Source organism: Hordeum vulgare, chromosome 2H, assembly GCF_904849725.1.
Source record: "Hordeum vulgare subsp. vulgare chromosome 2H, MorexV3_pseudomolecules_assembly, whole genome shotgun sequence".
In the NCBI taxonomy this organism is placed as follows: Eukaryota; Viridiplantae; Streptophyta; class Magnoliopsida; order Poales; family Poaceae; genus Hordeum; species Hordeum vulgare.
This window is the reverse complement of record NC_058519.1, coordinates 175,508,468-175,515,952: the sequence shown is the minus strand read 5'-3', so window position 1 is coordinate 175,515,952 and position 7,485 is coordinate 175,508,468. Positions and strand designations below refer to the sequence as shown.

Here is a 7,485-nt window from a genome sequence, read left to right as displayed (position 1 = left end):
AGGTTATACTACCAGCTCTAAAAATATTCAATTATTATCCTCACACCCACAAGAAGGTTCAAGATAAACACATATTACACCACAATGAAAATATGTTTATAAACATGCACATACATTGAACGCAAGTTGACAAACAAATTAACCTAGAGGAAGCATAGTTTTGACCATCTTAACAATCATCTAGAACACACAAGTCACAAAAAGATAAGGACTATTGGTTACTATGAGAGACTTCAGATGGTCCAGAACACACAAGTTTGTATCTACATGCACAAAGTGCAAGCTACAAAACACTCGAAACACCAAATGGTCTACAAGACAATAAGGTCCATGATTACAGGTTGGTTGGTCCATAAACACTAAAGAGTCATCATGTCCATGTGCATCAATAGGTTGAGTACCTGAAAACATTTTGCACAAATTTGTCAAGAAAGTAGAACTAGATCAAGTTGTTAAAATCTCATATGCGTATTAAAAATATTCGATCAAAAGATTATCATGATATCATAGTTAACAATATAGTTTCTATAAAAGTTACAATCATCTCACATGCTATTATATAGAACTATGTTCCAGTGCTTGTAAAACTATGCATTGAGCTTTGCATTGAGCTATTATATAGAGTGATATTGGACTATGCACTGCCGTAGAAATATTATGTGCAGTTGCTTCAGTTTTATTTGTCTTTACATGTGAAATGCATAAATTACAACCAACTGGGCAAAAATGGGATGAAAAAATTGCGGAAAGATGCCTAGGCTACCGCCATTGAAGTGTTTAATCATTTAGCCTGGACTACTTTCTTCCTGTCAGCACTGAGACCATGAAGCGATACATCTGTGAAGAAAGTATCAAACAGTGATGGGATATGTGTGTAATCTAGCAATGCTTTGACAATCAAAGACGCTAGATCAATCGTGCTACAAACCTATGAAGATACAACATGAGGGTTATTCAGAGAAAGAAAGGTAATATCATCACTGAAGCCCTTCAATTATATGATGATGAATCAAGCCAGAAATCTTGGAAGACATGCGGAAGCGTGCTCATCCGCAAATGATTTGAATATTCAATCCTGCTTAAAAAAGTTACTGGTAAGTGTATCAACAAATATATAAAAATACTCACAGATTAATTCATGCAGCTCCAAATTTAAGTGTTTTCCACTCCCATTTTCTCTCCCATCTTTCTTAGTTGTTGTACCTGCAAGGCGACAACCACATTAGCTTGCTACTTAGCTAACTTCAGAATGATGCTCTACTAATTGTTGAATAGGCGAGAGCACAAATAGGCAATGACTGTAAGAGGCTCCGGTGTGGAATTAGAACAACCATTTAGAGTTTCTTCCTAACACAGCTTGGTGATGATTGAATTAAATAACCACGACATGGTAACTAGGAGTACTAACGAGTAAGGTGTTGGTTTTGATATGGCACCAAGACTTACGCTCTCAAGGATCACTGCATTAGCCTGTGCTTCATTAGAGCGGAACAACTCTTCAAGCTGACCAGGATCCACTTTTCATCTAGAGGGACCCAGCTATCCTCTAGGCGCTCTTCTGCAACCTATGAACTTGCACACCGAGAAGGAAAAATATGGCATTGAGAACATAACCACTTTTATATGGTGAAGGATGTCAATGAGATAGGTGCATTCATATTCGAGATCTTGCTGAAATGAACACAAATGACATAACTCGACTTACCTCATCACGTGGCTTTCCTAATGGAGAATTCTCTGGAATAAGTTCAGCAAGCTGAGGAGGATAGTCAAAAGGATCATCCAAGATATATGTATATTTAATCCTGTCAATAAGAAAATTGGCGAACAATCAGCAAGCATAAAGAATGAAAGCAAGTTAATGCTGGAAAAAAATAAGCAGCTACAGTTTGAGAAGGCTGGCAAACTTTTGGTTCTCAAGGGCACCAAATCAAACAGCCCCGTTCTTTGGCAGATATGTCCTAACTATGCAATTTACCACAGGTGTGAAACAATATTCTAACTTATGTCCTTAAACGGTCTTCCTTTATCATCAACATAAGCTTCATTATCTTTGTCAGTGTGTCAAGACCTTCTGCAACCGTCCCAAGGACCTGCAATCAACAGAACAAAGCGATGAACTCACTGAAGCAATCATCGACCTCTCACCCAGATAGAAAAAAGAAAACAGCGAATAAGTACTACTAACCGTGTGCTTGTCGTCAAGGTAGTCGACATCATCCCTCAAGGTGATGTAGAACTAAAGAAATAAAAAATAGATATCAATAAGTTAGAAGCAGGCATACCTAGGTCCTAAAAAATCAAACATCAGTAGCGTTGTAATATTGTGCCTGTGAGGCATTGCAATTCTCACCAGCACTTGCCATAGCAATAGTACCAGTTTTTGAATGCCTTAATTCTGGACGGATTTCATCATTAAAAAAGCGAGCTTGATCACGATAAAGGAACCTGGAGAAAGAAGATTCAGCTTTCAAGCATATCTTTGACAGCAATAGCCAGCCTAAGTTCAAGTAAATATCGAAAACAAAAGACCAAAGTATAAGGTTCAGAGCTTACTAAGTAGTAACACACACACGCACACAAAAACATAAGTTGGGGCGAACACATATATGAGAGTTCAGTAAAACAATGCTCACTTGTACACGGAATCACCACCACTGCCAGTTCCAGTAGGGTCCCCAGATTGTGCCAGGAAATCCTTCTCCACCTTGTGGAACAGACAACCATTGTAATACTTCATTCTGTTTAAGTCAAAGCATAATGTCAGAGAATGAGCACCTCTACTTGTAAGATGTTGTACAGAAAAAACATGCATCACATACAACAAGACATCAGTAATTTTTTGCACAAAGTTTGGATCAAGAATTACCTTCAGCCTGGGAGAAGAGCACCACTGCAACCTGGGAGAGGAACACCACTACAACCTGGGAGAGGAACACCACTGCAACCAGTAGTACACCACCACCAGCAGGTCAATCTGAAAAAAATAAGCATGTTCAATTGATTAGTGCTGAAGCATGAAACGGTAAGTCACTATGCTTTATCAAATTATATATGAGGCAACTAAACTGGTAGTTACACAAATCCAATATGCTTCGTAAATAACTGAACATTTGCATACTATCATGCTTCTGACATTACTACATTATACCATTTCATACACTTGAATAAAGCTTCTGTAACACATGCAAAAAGTATGCATCTAACATTAGTTAATCAACTGGGAACATCCACCTATCCAAAGGCAGCACACTAGTCGGATGGGGATGAACACGGGGATCAGTAGTACAATGGCTAGCGCTTTCCATTAAACAGTCAATATTCTAACCTACTCCTCACATGCAACACTCAATCGAGCATCTCATGGCAAAAGCAAAATTGAGAGAACCATTTCATAAATTCAGAGCAACCTCAACTATCCAGCAACCTGCAGAACTAAAAGGCAGTAAGAAACCTAGCACACAGGTCAAATTATAGGGGATTAGGCCAAGAGGGGATTCAGGTTAAGAGGGGATGCAGGAGGAGGCAGTCGTCATGGGGGCAAGGGGAGAGGGGGCGGTGGCCACGTGGGGGAGGAGGCAGCGGCGGTGGGGAGCGAGCGCATCTGAGATGGGGGCACGCGCGGGGGAGTGAGGGGGACGAGGCGGAGCGGCGCTGGGAGTTCCTCCCCATGGACTTGGCCATCCAGGCGGAGAAGGTGCCGGAGGGGTCGGTCTGGTACAGGGCGGGCTTGTCCATGTATGGATCAAAGCCGACGATGAGGGTGGAGAGGCCGAAGGGCGGACTCCCCCGCTCTGGGTGTACTTCTGCTGCAGGCCGGCGATGTAGCGGGTGATGTAATCGACGGTGACGGGGTCCTCGATGGTGAGGCGGTGGCTCTGGCACTCGACGCGCGCAAGGTTGATGAGAACCCGCGCGTCCGCCTTGAACCCCGCGCACGCCAGCGCGACGTGCGTGTCCAGGCTCGCGATCTTCCACACGGACCTGCAAGAGGAGGAGGGCGAGATGAGATCTGCTTGACGGAAGGCGAGGTGGGGAGGAGGGGCAGCGAGAGGGGGTAGGAGATTCGATGGTACCTGGAGTCCTGGAGCTTGGGGGTGGAGTTCCTCTCGACGCCGAGGACGACGGTGTCGGTGCCGCGGACGCCGACGGGGGCGTTGCCCTTGCGGACGGCCTCGAGACGGCGACGGCGGCGGGTGGTGTGCGGGAGGAGGAAGCGGTTTGCGGGCGGGGATGGCGTCTATGGACCGGATGAGGGCGGTTCTCGTTTCAAATTTTCGGGTGGAGCGCGCTGCGTAGTGGGGGGAGCGTTTTCGGTGGAGATGAGGGAAACAGAAACTACTAATGGCGCACCACCTACAAATGTTACTAATGGCGCACCACCTACAAATGTTACTAATGGTGGTGCGCCATTAGTAGTTTTGCAAAAAAAAATTATAGTAGTGGCGCACCACCTACAAATGCGCCATTAGTAACCCTGGTTACTAATGGCGCACCAGCTGGTGGTGCGCCATTAGTAGTTTTGTAAAAAAAATATAGTAGTGGCGCACTGGGTGAGTGGTGCGCCATTACTAGTTAAACTAGTAATGGCGCACTCTGCCCCGGTGCGCCATTAGTACTTTTGCAAAAAAAAAATATAGTAGTGGCGCACCGAGTGTGTGGTGCGCCATTAGTGTCCATCACACTAATGGCACACCTCCACATGGTGCGCCATTAGTATCTATATCATCTATAGCCCTTTTCCTAGTAGTGGCATAGACTGGGGTTTAAGCTTCTGTCACTCCAGCAACCCATCATCTACTTACTACTCCCCAATGCCTTCCTCTAGGCCCAAATATGGTGAAGTGTTATGTTGTCGACGTTCACATAACACCACTAGAGGAAAAAAACATACATCATATCAAAATACCGAACGAATATCAAATTCACATGACTATTATTACCATGACTTATCCCATGTCCTCAAGAACAAAAATAACTACTCACAAACCATAATCATAATCATGATCAGAGGTGTAATGAATAGCATCAAGGATCTGAACATAAACTCTTCCACCAAGTAATCCAACTAGCATCAACTACAAAGAGTAATCAACACTACTAGCAACCTTACAAGTACCAATCAGAGTCGCGAGACGGAGATTGGTTACAAGAGATGAACTAGCGTTTGCAGAGGAGATGGTGCTCATGAAGATGTTGATGGAGATGCATCCCCTCCGACGAGAGGAGTGTTGGTGATGACGATGGCGACGATTTCCCCCTCCGGGAGGGAAGTTTCCCTGGCAGGATCGTCCTGCCGGAGCTCTAGATTGGATCTGCTCAAGTTCCGCCTCGTGGCGGCGGAGAATCCTCGAAAAAGATCCACCCTAATTTTTTTCTGGACGAACCCTTCATATAGCAAAAGAGGGGGACCAGTGGGCCACCAGGGTGCCCACAAGCCCTGTTGCCGCGGCTAGGGGGTAGGTCACGGCAACCAGGCTTGTGGTCCCCTGGTTGCTCCCCTTAGACACTTCTTTCGCCCAATATTTTTTATCAAACCCAAAAAAAAATCCACGTTGATTTTCAGGGTATTTGGAGTTGCGCAGAATAGAGGACTCAGACTTGCTCCTTTTCCAGTCCAGAATTCCAGCTGCCGGTATTATCCCTCTTCAAATAAACCTTGCAAAATAAGAGAGAAAAGGCATAATTAAGGTTCCACAAAGTATAATAACAGTCCATAAAGCGATAAATATCAACATGAAAGCATGATGCAAAATGGATGTATCAGCGGGATTGCTCTTTGGTGTCGGCGGCGGACAACATCGACAAGGCCGTCGTGCTTGTCTTTGTTGTGGAGCAGCCAGTGGCCGTTATCCACGTGAGCAAGAAAAGTTGCCCATTGGCGTAGATCCGCTCTTGGGAGGAATTGAACCAGGGGCAGCTGCACAGAGAGGGGAATAAAATAAATCTTAGGAGGAATGTGATTCAACAAACATTACTAAGAGCTATAAATCTCAATCTAGCAGGAGCCTTCAACTGTAGAATTAGAGCGATTAAACTCACATGTACTTTTAAAGAAATATAAAGAAGAGAATGGCTTGAATATAAAAGTAATTGGGGCATTAATATATGGCACTGCAATCTTTTCTTCATCAGGCCACTGCTTGCTCGAGCCAGATTACAAAAACAAAGCTACTCAACATGACAACAGTACACCCAGTTTTTAAAAGTTTTCAGTTTGGCAAGTGGCAACAACAAGAGCAGACAGCCAAACAAGTTACTACTCTAGTTATTAACAAGCACGTCAATAGCGAGCTAGCTTAATGAATGTGTCAAACAAGAAACGTCGGAAGGACTTGACCACTCCTCTCCTCTCTTGTGTGAAGGAAGAAAATTTCAGTTTTCTTGTCACAAATTTGATGGCACAATCTTTTCTTTATTCTAACTGTAGATCTGATTATGTAGTATATTTGCAAAACAAAGCACACTGAATGATTGTACACGGCACAGACAGCTGGTGTATTTCATTTCCTGGTCTAATTTTATTTGTTGAGTGCAAGTAAATGACACAAAATGACCAAATCAGCAGTTGGCAGTCAATGTTTATTTTGTTTAAAACACCCAGCAATCCACTACTAATAGTAGTTGCACTAAAAAAGCACTACAAGAATAAAAATTTACAAATACAATTATTTAAACATAATTCAACAACCATGAATATTCAGGGCCCCATTTGGGACCCAAAAATCTCATGTTGGGTATCTACTAAAATATATACAGTAGCTCATATATTCATCCCTAAACAATAGGCAATCCAGAATTAACCTGCTTTGCAATGGGGGAAAAGGGTATCATATCTCACAAGATCCTTTGCTATAAAAAACAGAACAAGATAACGTATGCACGGTTTAGAGTAGTTATCCTGTTGATGCACGCAGAGCACAGCGAGAAGCATTTGTGAAAGCTAGAAACGTTTGTCAATTATTACTAGTTGCACCAAGGAAGTAGAGGAGGACTTTCACCCACAGCAAAACAGCATCACAAAGATTGGGGAAGACCATCTTGAGTGGGGCACTAAGCTAGGGATCAACCTTGTCATCGAGATCGAGGTTGACGATGTTGTCGTTGTCGAGCTCGTCAGGCTCAGGGGTGAGGTCACACATGTTCATCATCGTGGGTGGTCCTCCTCGTCCATGAAGTGTGCCTGCAGCAGTACCATGTGAATGTATTATGAGCATAATCATCCTAGCATACAAATTTTCTCAAGGCAAAGCTTGACAACATAAATTCTATCTACCATTGTTTGGACTCAAATAAACCACTACCAACATCACTCTACAACACAACATCAATAAATCATGCTACTCTATTTTCCTCGCACAAAATCCCCAAGTACAAAATCTGAAACACATCACAATGGAAAAAATAGTCTGGACATTGAATAGTAGCACATCTAGTAACTACTCGAGAGGGTGGAGTTCAGTAAAATTCACCAACGCTAAATCT

At 43.2% G+C, this 7,485-nt stretch overlaps 2 pseudogenes; both read right to left on the bottom strand.

Moving 5' to 3' along the window:
- Positions 1–781: 781 nt before the first annotated feature.
- On the bottom strand, positions 782–3,127 carry LOC123426041 (annotated as a pseudogene).
- A 371-nt stretch (positions 3,128–3,498) lies between these two features.
- LOC123426039 lies at positions 3,499–7,151 on the bottom strand (annotated as a pseudogene).
- Between the last annotated feature and the right edge of the window lie 334 nt (positions 7,152–7,485).